Genomic DNA, 14,742 nt, shown 5'->3' on the forward strand with positions numbered 1-14,742 from the left:
CCAACAGTGTAAGAGGGTTCCTTTTTTCCTCACCCTCTCTGGCATTTATTGTTTGTAGACTTTTTGATAGCAGCCATTCTGACTGGCATGAAATGGTACCTCATAGTGGTTTTGATTTGCATTTCTCTGATAATGAGTGATGTTGAGCATCTTTTCATGTGTTTGTTAGCCATCTGTATGTCTTCTTTGGAGAAATGTCTGTTTAGTTCTTTGGCCCATTTTTTGATTGGGTTGCTTATTTTTCTGGAATTGAGCTGCAGGAGTCGCTTGTATATTTTTGAGATTAATACTTTGTCCATTGCTTCATTTGCTATTATTTTCTCCCATTCTGAAGGCTGTCTTTTCACCTTGCTTATAGTTTCCTTTGTTGTGTAAAAGCTCTAAGTTTAATTAGATCCCATTTGTTTATTTTTTCTTTTGTTTCCATTACTCTGGGAGGTGAGTCATAGAGGATCCTGGTATGATTTATGTCAAAGAGTGTTTTACCTATGTTTTCCTCTAGGAGTTTTATAGTTCCTGGTCTTACATTTAGATCTTTAATCCATTTGGAGTTTATTTTTGTGTATGGTGTTAGAAAATGTTCCAGTTTCATTCTTTTACAAGTGGTTGACCAGTTTTCCCAGCACCACTTGTTAACAAGATTGTTTTTTCTCCATTGTAAATTCTTGCCTCCTTTGTCAAAGATAAGGTGTCCATAGGTTCATGGATTTATCACTGGGCTTTCTATTTTGTTCCATTGATCTATATTTCTGTCTTTGTGCCAGTACCATACTGTCTTGATGACTGTTGCTTTGTAGTATAGCCTGAAGTCAGGCAGGTTGATTCCTCTGGTTCTATTCGTCTTTCTCAGGATTGTTTTGGCTATATGAGTTTTTTGTAATTCCATACAAATTGTGAAATCATTTGTTCTAATTCTCTGAAAAATACCATTGGTAGCTTGATAGGGATTGCACTGAATCTATAGTTGCTTTGTTACCTGGACTTTTAAAAACTAGGACTTTAAGAAGCAATGTTGTGTAGGTAAGCTGAATATATATTTTTCCTTCTGAGCAAAAGTAAGGCTAAATTTATAAGTCTTTCATGAAGCAGCTGGTTCTGCCCTTTTTCTATTTTAATAACCTAAAGTAGTTGTCAGGGAGTGAAAGTTGTTCCATGCTGCCACAACGACAGGGGTTCCCAAGACACTGCTGCTAAGTCGCTTCAGTCGCGTCTGACTCTGTGCGACCCAGTAGAGTGCGGCAGCCCACCAGGCTCCCCCATCTCTGGGATTCTCCAGGCAAGAATACTGGAGTGGGTTGCCATTTCCTTCTCCAATGCATGAAAGTGGAAAGTGAAAGTGAAGTCCTCAGTCGTGTTCGACTCTTAGCGACCCCATGGACTGCAGCCCACCAGGCTCCTCTGCCCATGGGATTTTCCAGGCAAGAGTACTGGAGTGGGGTGCCATTGCCTTCTCCTCCCAAGACACTGACACTCTCCATTTGCAATCAGTTAGGTGAGTCCTGTAGACGACACAGGGGACCCCAGTCTTCTGATGCGTCCAGCCTCTGGGCGGGCATCACCCGTTCCCCAGGAGCCCAGGTGCGGGTCGTTGCGGGGGGTGGGTGGGGTGGGGTGGGGGGTTGCTGCCTGGTGGGGTAGGTTGGGGAAGGGGGGGCTTGTCCAGGTACAGGAGGAGTGCAGGAACGTGGAAGCCTTGGCATGGGGTGGAGGGCGGGGTGTCTGGGGCGGCGGTGGGGCGGGGCAGGGCGAGCCCAGTTTGAGTGCTCCCATCTAGCCTTCAGCGACAGGCTTGGGAGAAGGAAGAAGTACTGGTCCAAAGGGAGCAAGCGGAAGGCTGGCGCTGCTTAAGTCCAGCGCCTCCAGGCGCGTCCAATAAACTCGAGGGAGTCGCGCTTCCTAGGCCCCGCCTCCGCACGCTTCCTCGGCCCCGCCTCCGCACGCTTCCTCCGCCATCTTACTCTGGGGTCTTCCGCTGTTGGAGCTGTGGTGCAGTAATGCGGCTGCGGCAGCCCCAGCCTAACCTTGGCCTGGGACCCCTCCCCAGGCTCCTGCGTGCTTCGAGGCCCCCCAGCCATATCTCTCTCAGCTGAGCCAGGAGGCGAGCACAGAGGAGAGAGTGAGTCATGGTGGCATCACTTGGCACCTCCCTGGGAAGGACGTCCTAGGGTGCCACGCCTCGGTTCTTTTTTGGGGAGTTGAAGGCCAGCAGCGGTGAAACCCGTCCCCTCCCAGCCATCAGCTGACCGGAGACGGGAGCTGCAGAGAGAGGGGAATGCACGCTGTTCGAGTATTTTTAAGTGTGCGTGGTAAGTCGCTCAGTCGTGTCTGACTCTTTGTGACCCTATGGACCGTAGCCCGCTAGGCTCCTCTGTCCAGTGAATATCTCAACTGTTTGCAAAGCTCTTAGGTGCTGTTGCTACCCGCCGAGTCGAAGGAAGTGAATGCACTTCCAGCAAGACATTAATTAAATCTGTTCTCTGTGTCAATGAGCTTATTTTGTTGTTGTTGTTGTTAAAGGTTTTAATTTTGGCCGTGAAGCACAGCTTGTGGTATAGTTCCCAAGTGAAAGACGCTCAGTTGTGTCCGACTCTTTGGTATCCAGTGGACTGTAGCCCGCCAGGCTTCTCTGTCCGTGGAATTCTTCAGGGAATAACAGTGGAGTGGGTTGCCATTTCCTTCTTCTCCAGGGATCCTCCCAACCCAGGAATCCAACCCAGGTCTCCTGCATTGCAGGCAGATTCTTTACCATCGGAGCCACCAGGAAAGCCACTTAGCTCCTCAACCAGGGATTGAACCCTAGCCTTTGGCAGTGAGAGAACTCAGTCCTAACCACTGGACTACAAGGGAATTCCTCTCCACTCCCCCCCCCCCCCTTTTTTTTATTTTTAGATTTAGATCATTTTAGTGATGCTTTGGACTTCGCTGGTGGCTCAGACAGTAAAGTGTCCACCTACAATTCGGGAGACCAGGTTCTATCCCTGGGTTGGGAAGATCCCCTGGAGAAGGAAATGGCAACCCACTCCAGTACTCTTGCCTGGAAAATCCCATGGATGTAGAATCCTGGTACGCTACAGACAATGGGGTCACAAAGAGTCAGACACGACTGAGCAATTTCACTTCACTTTTTAGTTATTGAATTAGGGTGGAATTAGTGATGGTGGAAAGAGTTTGCAGGGTAAAAAATATTAATAATAATAATAGTAGGAAAAGAGGAGGAGGAGAAGGAAAAACAGCTTTTCTTGGGTGTTTAATACTTGGGAGGCACATTTTTAAGCTCTTCTATTGATTCATTCCAATAGAATGAATAGATTCATTCCAATAGGTCAGTTTTCATTCCAACCCTAGAGAAAGGCAATGCCAAAGAATGCTCAAACTACCGCACAATTGCACTCATCTCACGCTAGTAAAGTAATGCTCAAAATTGTCCAAGCCAGGCTTCAACAGTATGTGAACCATGAACTTCCTGATGTTCAAGCTGATTTTAGAAAAGGCAGAGGAACCAGAGATCAAATTGCCAACATCCGCTGGATCATCAAAAAAGCAAGAGAGTTCCAGAAAAACATCTATTTCTGCTTTATTGACTATGCCAAAGCCTTTGACTGCGTGGATCACAATAAACTGTGGAAAATTCTGAAAGAGATGGGCATACCAGACCACCTGACCTGCCTCTTGACAAATCTGTATGCAGGTCAGGAAGCAACAGTTAGAACTGGACATGGAACAACAGACTGGTTCCAAAACGGGAAAGGAGTATGTCAAGGCTGTATGTTGTCACCCTGCTTATTTAACTTACATGCAGAGTACATCATGAGAAACGCTGGACTGGAAGAAGCACAAGCTGGAATCAAGATTGCTGGGAGAAATATCAATAACCTCAGATATGCAGATGACACCACCCTTATGGCAGAAAGTGAAGAGGAACTTTTTAAAAGCCTCTTCATGAAAGTGAAAGTGGAGAGTGAAAAAGTTGACTTCAAGTTCAACATTCAGAAAACGAAGATCATGGCATCCGGTCCCATCACTTCATCAGAAATAGATGTTGTAGTAGAAACAGTGTCAGACTTTATTTTTTTGGGCTCCAAAATCACTGCAGGTGGTGACTGCAGCCATGAAATTAAAAGACACTTACTCCTTGGAAGGAAAGTTATGACCAACCTAGACAGCATATTCAAAAGCAGAGACATTACTTTGCCAACAAAGGTTCGTCTAGTCAAGGCTATGGTTTTTCCTGTGGTCATGTATGGATGTGAGAGTTGGACTGTGAAGAAGGCTGAGCGCCGAAGAATTGATGCTTTTGAACTGTGGTGTTGGAGAAGACTCTTGAGAGTCCCTTGGACTACAAGGAGACCCAACCAGTCCATTCTGAAGGAGATCAGCCCTGGGATTTCTTTGGAGGAGAAAGTACCGGAGCTGAAACTCCAGTACTTTGGCCACCTCATTTGAAGAGTTGACTCATTGGAGAAGACTCTGATGCTGGGAGGGATTGGGGGCAGGAGGAGAAGGGGACAACAGAGGATGAGATGGCTGGATGGCATCACTGACTCGATGGACGTGAGTCTGAGTGAACTCCAGGAGTTAGTGATGGACAGGGAGGCCTGGCGTGCTGCGATTCATGGGGTCTCAAAGAGTCGGACACAACTAAGCGACTGAACTGAACTGATTGATTCATTTACTTGGATGGTAAGGATGGTGGTTTACTGAGCTCCAAGATGGGCTGAAACACAAGCTGCAAGAGCTGAGACGTCTGGGAGGATGGATGATGAGTCATAGTGAAACAAGGGGGATAAAGGGCAAACCAGGGAAAAGAGGGAAATAAGGAGAGAGTGGAAGTTTGACAAAAGTCCGAGGAGTTGAGAATGGGTATAGAGTTCAGAGTACCTGGAGTGGCTGATTTGAACTTTGAGATTTCTGTTGTCAGGTAGGGGTAATTGGAGGATGAGAAAAAAAAGATGTGAAGGGATTGTTTTCAGTGATAGTGAAACTGGAGAACTGCAGGCGAGCAAGTGCTACGATGCAGAGGAGAGAGGAAGATGGATCAGGCAGTGTAGATAGGTTGTAAGGGAATGTCACTAATGGAAAACAAATTCAGAACATGGGCTCTGTAGCGGACGAGCTGGGCAGGCTTCATGAACATTTTATCTCCTAACCCGGCATGGATGGAGCTCTGGCAGGACCACTGTATGTGTTCCTAAACCAGGGTAGAGTTGAGCTGTCATTGATTGGTGGGTAGGAGAGTAAGTTGACAATCAGACAGGGAAGAGGCCTATACCTGGACGTGGGTTTGATTTATCTGCTTGACCAGTTGTAAATGAGAGATCAGCTTTTTATGTGTGAAGTAAGTCAATATTAATTAGCAGTGAGTAGCTCTGACTCTTATTTTCTTAAACTGAGAGCATCAAAATTCCTTTTGCAATGACCTGCATTATCCCCAGGAAGCTACATAACTCATGTCCCCGTGCCTTGCTCCTTGTTCAAGGAGATTTAGTGGGGCTGACTGGCAGGCCTCTCAGGAAAGCCTGTGGAGTTCATCACTGGCACTGCATTTGGTGCCACTGTTTAAGCCATTTCACTGTGTGTAAAGTTCCATTCATTTACTCTAATGTGTACTTTGCAAAGCATTTATGAGGTGGTCTCTTGAGATTTCTTATTCTCCCAGGGGTTGATGCAATGTAGCTTGGAATAGATCCAACAATCAGTAAGAGGAAGGTACTCTATAGCTGTCTTTTTTTTTTTTAAACAGAGTTTTATTTCATTTTTAATTAGAGGATAATTACTTTTGATGGTTTCTGCCATACATCAACATGAATCAGCCATAGGTTTACATATGTCCCCTCCCTCTTGAACCTCCTTCCCACCTCTCATCCCATCCCACTCCTCTAGGTTGTCGCAGAGCCCCAGTTTGAGTTCCCTGAGTCATACAGCAAATTCCCACTGACTCTCTAATTTACATATGGTAGCACATATGTTTCCATGCCACTCTCACCCATTCCTTCCTCCTCCCCATCTCCGTAAGTCTGTTCTCTGTTTGCGTCTCCATTGCTGCCCTGCAGATAGGTTCAGCAGTGCCATCTTTCTAGATTCCCTACATGTGTGTTAATATACAATATTTGTTTTTCTCTTTCTAACTTGTTCACTCTATGTAATTGGCTCTAGGTTCATCTACCTCATTACCATTGACTCAGATGCATTCCTTTTTATGGCTGAGTAATATTCCGCTGTATATACGTAGCACCACAGCTTCTTTATTCATTCATCTGTCGATGGATATCTAGGTTGCTTTCATGTCCTAACTGTTGTAAATAGTGCTGCAGTGAACATTGGGGTACGTGTGTCTTTTTCAATTATGGTTTCTCCAGTGACTTTTAATCTCAGTTATTCCATTGCTCATTGTTGATTGTTCATTCTTCAATTCTTCAAGGTCCTTGTTAAACATTTCTTGTATCTTCTCAATCTGTGCCTCTAGTCCATTTATCTGGGCCTCCATTTTATTTCCAAAATTCTGGATCAAGTCTACTATCATTCCTCTGAATTCTTTTTCAAGTAGACTGCCTATTTCCTCTTCATTTGTTTGGTCTTGTCAGTTTTAACCATGGTCCTTCAACTGCTGGATGTTTCTTTGTCATTTCATTTTGTTTATTTACTGTGTTTGAGGTCTGCTTTCTGCATAGTGGAGTATTGTAATTCCTCTTAACCGAGGAGTCTGCCTCCATGGGTGGGTGGGATCAGTGCCTTGTGAAGGTTTCCTACTTGGGGGGATTTGTGTGTGTGTTCTGGTGGGTGGAGTTAGACCTCGTCTTTCTGAAGAGCAGTGGCTGGGTCCAATAGCGTGCTTTGGGGTGTCCATGGATTCAGTATGGCTTTGGGCACCCTGTCTGCCACCATGTGGGGTTGTGCTTCTGTTTGGTTGAAAGATAGGTCTGGGGTGTTTGGCACTACAGCCTTCTGGCTTTGGGGTGTGGCTTAGTCAAGTGTTGAGATGGAGGCCTTTGGGAGGGTGCTAACCTATCAGTGTTCTATGGGCCCGGGAGTTCTCTAGTGATCTAAAGTCCTGGAGTCATTCAGTTGAGTTCAGTTCAGTTGCTCAGTCATGTCTGACTTTCTGACTCCATGGACTGTGACACACCAGGCTTCCCTGTCCATCACCCATTGAGTCAGTGATGCTATCCAACCATCTCATCCTCTGTCGTCCCCTTCTCATCCTGCCTTTAATCTTTCCCAGCATCAGGGTCTTTGCCAGTGAGTCAGTTCTTCACATCAAGTGGCCAAAGTATTGGAGCTTCAGCTTCAGCATTAGTCCTTCCAGTTAGACATTAGCCATTTCCTTCTCCAGGGGATCTTCCCGACCCAGGGATTGAACCCAGGTCCCTTGCATTGCAGGCAGATTCTTTACTGTCTAAGCCACAAGGGAAGCCCCTAGTGAATGCCTAACACTGATTAAATTTTCAACAAATACACATTGAAAATGTCTTAAAAGTATGGTCATGAATAGCAGAGGTTGATTAACATGATTATTGTTATTATTTCACAAGTCTTTGCTATCACATTATGGGCATGAATGTGTGTGGTAGAATGTGGGAACATGGTACAGTTTCCAACTGTGTATATTCATCTGAATGTGTCCAGGGTGACAGCTGGTTCTCAGTTACCTTCTAAAGACAGTGACAGGATTTTTCATTGCTTTGTATTCTTTTTTTTAAAACATTCCTTTGGTTTCTCATCTTGACTTCCCTGGTGGCTCAGACGGTAAAGCGTCTTGCTGACAATGCCGGAGACCTGGGTTCGATCCCTGGGTTGGGAAGATACTCTGGAGAAGGAAATGGCAACCCACTCCAGTACTCTTGCCTGGAAAATCCCATGGACAGAGGAGCCTGGTAGGCTACAGTCCATGGGGTCGCAAAGAGTCGGACACGACTGAGCAACTTCACTTTCACGTTTCTTTTTGTTTCTCATCTACTCATTGCTGTTTAGTGGCTAAGTCCTGTCAGACTCTTTGTGAACCCGTGGACTATGACCCACAAGCTCCCCTATCCATGGGATTTCCCATGCTAAAAAAGCCAGGTTTGGGGGAAGAGGATATGGGCAGAGGTCTCTGAGGACACAGGAACAGAAAAGCCTGACGGGAGGGGCCAAGGGTCAGGGAGCTTGGGTTTTAGGTGAGGTCTAGGCAGGGCTGCGGGAGAAGGCAATGGCACCCCACTCCAGTACTGTTGCCCAGAAAATCTCATGGATGGAGGAGCCTGGTAGGCTGCAGTCCATGGGTTCGCTAAGAGTCAAACATGACTGAGCAACTTCACTTTCACTTTCCACCTTCATGCATTGGAGAAGGAAATGGCAATCCACTCCAGTGTTCTTGCCTGGAGAATCCCATGGACGGAGACACCTGGTAGGCTGCAGTCCATGGGGTCGCACAGAATTGGACATGAATGAAGCGACTTAGCAGCAGCAGGCAGGGCTGGAACTGCTGCTCCCAGGCCTGGCCATGGACACTGCCCAGCACCCCTTCTCCCTGTCATCTATCTGTCCTGCCCCATGTACTCCACATCTCTGGTTCCCAGGGGCTCTGGGGTCTAGCCTATGATACTTGCTGGGCTCCAGACACAGCTGTCTGCTTGCAGGTGTGTGGTAGCAACTGGAGTGCTCTTAATGACTCATTACAACTCTGGCAAGCAGGACAGAGATCTGGCTTTGAGGAGCTGAGGGACCTACATTGGTCCCAGGGGCAGAGGTCAGACCAGAGCTATTGAAGAAGGAACCAGAGGAGTTCTTGAAAACCTTATGAAATTGGTTATTAGGAAGCAGTACCAAAAAGCTATAAATGAAAATCTGATAAAGTGTGACACAAACATAAGGTATTGTTCTTACTGGTGTTTTGTAGAAAGCTGGATTACATGTGTTCTATAATCAGCACGTTTATCCCAGAACTTTCAGTTTTATTTCTGCCACAAAGCCTCACAGCTTCATGCAAGGTATTTTCCATATTCAGAAAAATGAGTGGTGACACTGCTGAGAAGGAGGCTTGAACTGGAATGCCCAGCACGAGGGCACGTGCAAGGTTCGTAATATTGCCCCCCAGTCCCTGGAGGCCTGGATCCTGCTGGGGAGTCTGGTCTGAGCCAGAAGAAAGCAGACAGTAGACCTTTCAGAAGGGCTCAGTGAAGGGAACCCTGCCAGGCTATCTCGAACCCACCTCAGTCCAGCAGTGGGACCCAAGCCTTCTTAGGCTCCAGGGATGAGGTAGCATCCCCAGTCAGGGAGGTGGAGGGGAATAAAGTAGGCACTGACTTTCTTTCCTTCTCTTTAATGTCATGCCTGTGTTATGTTGCAGTGCAGTTGATGTGCAATGCTGTGACTTGTCAGCACACAACCGCCTGATTCAGATATGATGTATCTATGGGTAATCTGTGTTCTTTCCTGGATTTTTTGCCATATAAGTTGAGCTGATTGCTGAGCATTAGGTCCTTGTGGATTGTGCATCTCAGATTCAGTTTTCTGTGTATACAATGAAGGAAGGTAGGAGATAAATTCTGTGGATACTCTCCTAGAGATAGATTTCTGTGTTTATGTGGAAGGAAGGAAGGAAGGGATGAAGAGGATAATCCTTGTGGTTTATCTACTACAGATACAGAATCCCATGTCTAAGGTAGTTGGGACCTCTCAGTTCATTCCTTGTTTTTCACTTTTTTTTTCCCCCCTTGGGGACCCTTTGTTGGGCTTCCAATTCTCCTGTGCTTTTCTGGTTGTAAATTTGTTACTCTGTATGTCAGTTTCTCTTTTGCCTGGAAGGTACATCATATACATACTACTGTCTTCTTCTGCCTGATTGATTTCCCTTTGTGTGATTCTTCAAAGTCCATCCCTGTGGCTGCCAGGGGCATAGCTTCCTCACTTCAGTGGCATATTTTATGGCTGAGCAGTAGTCCATAATATATATGTACATTTTGTTTAAGCTTTAATCTCTCAGTGGAGATTTTGTTGGTTGTCTGTCTTGGTTACTGGAGTCAGTACTGCAGTCGGAGGGCTCTAACAAAACCTTGTGCACACTGGGACCCAGAGACTCCCCAGAGACTGAGCCAGACCTGCCTTTGAATGTTTGAGTGTCTCCTGCAGAGGTACGTTGGGTCAGCAGTGGCCTGCAAGTGGGGACAGGGGCTCTGGCTGCAGCAGACCTGGGAGGCATGGCATGTGGCGTAAGTCCTCTTGGAGGAGGTCACCATTAGCACCTCCATAGAGCCACTGAGAAGACAACCCACAAACTGGAGATCAACTATACCAAAGAAGTTCTTGCACTGTTAGAAAAGTTCTAGGACTCACAACAGATTTCCCAATCTGCAGATCTGGTAAGGGACTGAGAACCCCCAGAGAATTGGACTTTGAAGGCCAGTGGGATTTGATTACAGAACTTCCACAGGATTGGCAAAACAGACTCTTGCAGGGCACAAACAAAACATTATGTGCGCCAGGACCCAGGAGAAAGGAGCAAAGGAGCAGTGACCCCACAAGAGACTGAGCCAGAGTTGCCTGAGTGTCCAGTCTCTGGCGGAGGGGTGGGTTGACTGGCTTGCTGCAGGGTCAGGGGCACAGAATACAGCAGTGCTGGCATACGTCCTTTTGAAGGAAGTTGCCATCAGTGCCATCACCCCTATGTAGTTTACCCTGACACCAAACAAAAGGAGGTAACACAACCCCTGTCTATCAACAGAAAATAGATACAAACTTCACTGAGCATGACCTGCCAGTCGGAACAAAACCCAGATTCCCCTACAGCCAGTGCCTCCCATCAGGAAACTTCCACAAGCCTCGTATCCTTATCCATCAAGGGCAGACAGAATGAAAACCACAATCACAGAAAACTAACCAATCTGATCACATGGATAATAGCCTTGTCTAACTCAATGCAACTATGAGCCATGCCATGTAGGGCCACCCAAGACGGACAGGTCACAGTGGAGAGTTCTGACAAAATGTGGTCCACTGGAGACGGGGATGGCAAACCACCTCAGTATTCTTGCATTGAGAACCCTATGAACAGGCAAAAAGTTATGACACTGAAAGATGAACTCCCCAGATCAGTAGATGCCCAATATGCTACTGGAGAAGAGTGGAGAAATAACTCCAGAAAGAATGAAGAGACAGAGCCAAAGCAAAAACAACTGAGTTGTGTATGTGACTGGTGATGCAAGTAAAGTCCGATGCCGTAAAGAACAGTGTTGCATAGGAACCTGGAATGTTAGGTCCATGAGTCAGTAAACTGGAAGTGGTCAAACAGGAGATGGCAAGAGTGAACATCAACATTTTAGGAATCAGTGAACTAAAATGGACCGGAATGGGCAAACTTAATTCATATGACCATTATATCTACTACTGTGGGCAAAAATCCCTTAGAAGAAATGGAGTAGCCCTCACAGTGAACAAGAGAGTCTGAAATACAGTACTTGGGTGTGCTATCGAAAATGACAGAATGATCCCTGTTCGGTTCCAAAGCAAACCATTCAATATCACAGTAATCCAAGTCTATGCCCCAACTGCTAATGCTGAAGAAGCTGAACAGTTCTGTGGTGACCTATAAGACCTTCTAGAACTAACACCAATAAGAGATGTCCTTTTCATTATGCTGCTACTGCTAAGTCGTTTCAGTCGTGTCCAACTCTGCGCAACCCCATAGACGGCAGCCCACCAGGCTTCCCCGTCCCTGGGATTCTCCAGGCAAGAATACTGGAGTGGGTTGCCATTTCCTTCTCCAATGCATGAAAGTGAAAAGTGAAAGTGGAGTCGCTCAATCGTGTCCGACTCCTAGCGACCCCATGGACTGCGGCCCACCAGGGTCCTCCATCCATGGGATTTTCCAGGCAAGAGTACTGGAGTGGGGTGCCTTTTCATTATAGGGAACTGGAATGCAAAAATAGGAAGTCAGGAGATACCTGGAATAACAGGCATGTTTGGCCTTGGAGTACAAAATGAAGCAGGGAAAAGGATAACAGAGTTTAGCCAAGAGAATGCACTAGTCATAGCAAACACCCTCTTCCAACAACACAAGAGATGACTCTACACACTGCACATGGACATCACCAGATGGTTGATACCGAAATCAGATTGATTATACTGTTTGCATTTGAGAAGCTCTATTACAGTCAGCAAAAACAAGACCAAGAGCTGCTCAGATCATGGAACTGCTTATTGCCAGATTCAGACTTAAATTGAAGAAAGTAGGGAAAACCACTAAACCATTCAAGTATGACCTAAATCAAATCCCTTATGATTATACAGTGGAAGTGCCAAATAGATTCAGGGGATTAGATCTGATTGAGTGCTTGAAGAACTATGGATAGAGGTTCGTGACTTGTATAGGAGGCAGTGATCAAAAGCATCCCCAAGAAAAAGAAATGCAAAAAGGCAAACTGGTTGTCTGAGGAGACCTTACAAATAACTGAGAAAAGAAGAGAAGCAAAAGGCAATGGAGAAAAGGAAAGATATACCCATTTGAATGCAGAGTCCCAAAAAATAGCAAGGAGAGATTCGAAAGCCTTCCTAAGTGATCAGTGCGAAGAAATAGAGGAAATCAATAGAATGGGCAAGACTAGAGATCTCTTCAAGAAAATTCGAGATACCAAGGGAACATTTCATGCAAAGATGGGCACAATAAAGGACAGAAATGGTATGGACCTAACAGAAGCAGAAGATATTAAGAAGAGGTGACAAGAATACACAGAAGAACTATACAAAAATGATCTTATGACCCAGATAACCACAATGGTGTGAGCACTCACCTAGAGCCAGACATCCTGAAGTGCAAAGTCAAGTATGCCTTAGGAAGCATCACTAAGAACAAAGCTAGTGGAGGTGGTGGAATTCCAGCTGAGCTATTTCAAGTTCTAAAAGATGATGCTGTGAAAGTGCTGCACTCAATATGCCAGCAAATGTGGAAAACTCAGCAGTGGCCATAGGACTGGAAAAGATCAGTTTTCATTCTAATCCCAAAGAAAGAATATGCCAAAGAATGCTCAAACTACCACACAATTGCCCTCGTCTCACACACTAGCAAAGTAATGCTCAAAATTCTCCAAGCCAGGCTTCAACAGTACATGAGCTTAGAACTTCCAGATGTTGAAGCTGGATTTAGAAAAGGCAGAGGAACCAGAGATCAAATTGCCAACATCCATTGGATCATAGAAAAAGCAAGAGAGTTCCAAAAAACATCTATTTCTGCTTTATTGACTATGCCAAAGCCTTTGACTATGTGGATCACGACAAACTATGGAAAATTCTGAAAGAGATGGGCATACCAGACCACCTGACCTGCCTCTCGAGAAATCTGTATGCAGGTCAAAAAGCAGTAGTTAGAACCAGACATGGACAATGGACTGATTCCAAATTGGGAAAGGACTGGGTCAAGGCTGTGATTGTCACTCTGTTTATTTAAGATATATGCAGAGTATATCATGCAAAATGCCAGGCTGGAAGAAGCACAAGCTGGAATCAAGATTGAAGGGATAAATATCAATAACCTCAGATATGCAGATGACACTATCCTTATGGAAGAAAGTAAAGAGGAACTAAAGAGCCTCTTGATGAAGGAAAGAGGAGAGTGAAAAAGCAGGCTTAAAACTCAACATTAAAAAAACTAAGATCATGGTATCCCATCAGTTCAGTTCAGTTGCTCAGTCATGTCCAACTCTTTGCAACTCCATGGACTGCAGCACACCAGGCCTCCCTGTCCATCACCAACTCCTGGAGTTTACTTAAACTCATGTCCATTGAGTCGGTGATGCCATCCAACCATCTCACCCTCTGTCGTCTCCTTCTCCTCCTGCCTTCAATCTTTCCCAGTATCAGGGTCTTTTCATATGAGTCAGGTGGCCAAAGTATTGGAGTTTCAGCTTCAGTCCTTCCAATGAATATTCAGGACTGATTTCCTTTAGGATGGAATGATCGGATCTCCTTGCAGTCCAAGGGACTCTCAATAGTCTTCTCCAACACCACAGTTCAGAAGCATCAATTCTTCCATGCTCAGCTTTCTTTATAGTCCTGCTGCAGGGTTGGGGGCACTGAGATCTTTTGAAGGAGGTTGCCATTATCTTCATTACCTCCACCACAGTCTGGCCTCAAGTCAAGTAACAGGGAGGGAACACAGCCCTGCCTTTCAAGAGAAAATTGGATTAAAGATTTACTGAGTATGGCCCAGCCCATCAGAACAAGACTCAGTTTCCCCCTTAGTCAGTCTCTCCCATCAGGAAGCTTCTATAAGCCTCTTATCCTTCTCCATCAGAGGGCAGAGAGACTGAAAACCACAATCACAGAAAACTAACCAATCTAATCACATGGACCACAGCCTTGTCTAACTCAGTGAAACTATGAGCCCCGTGTAGGGCCACCCCAGACAGACAGGTCATGGTGGAGAGTTCTGAAAAAATGTGGTCCAGTGGAGAAGGGAATGGCAAACCATTTCATTATTCTTGCCTTGAGAACCCTATGAACAGTATGAAAAGGCATCCCATCACTTCACGGCAAATAGATGGGGAAACAATGGAAACAGTGAGAGAGTTTATTTTCTTGGGCTCCAAAATCACTGTAGATGGTGACTGCAGCCATGAAATTAAAAACACTGGCTCATTGGAAGAAAAGCTACAACAAACCTAGACAGCATATTAAAAAGCAGAGACTACTTTGCCAACAAAGATCCATATAGTCAAGACTGTGGTTTTTCTAGTAGTCATGTATGGATGTGAGAGTTGGACCATAAAGAAA

Source organism: Bos taurus, chromosome 21, assembly GCF_002263795.3.
Source record: "Bos taurus isolate L1 Dominette 01449 registration number 42190680 breed Hereford chromosome 21, ARS-UCD2.0, whole genome shotgun sequence".
Lineage (NCBI taxonomy): Eukaryota > Metazoa > Chordata > Mammalia > Artiodactyla > Bovidae > Bos > Bos taurus.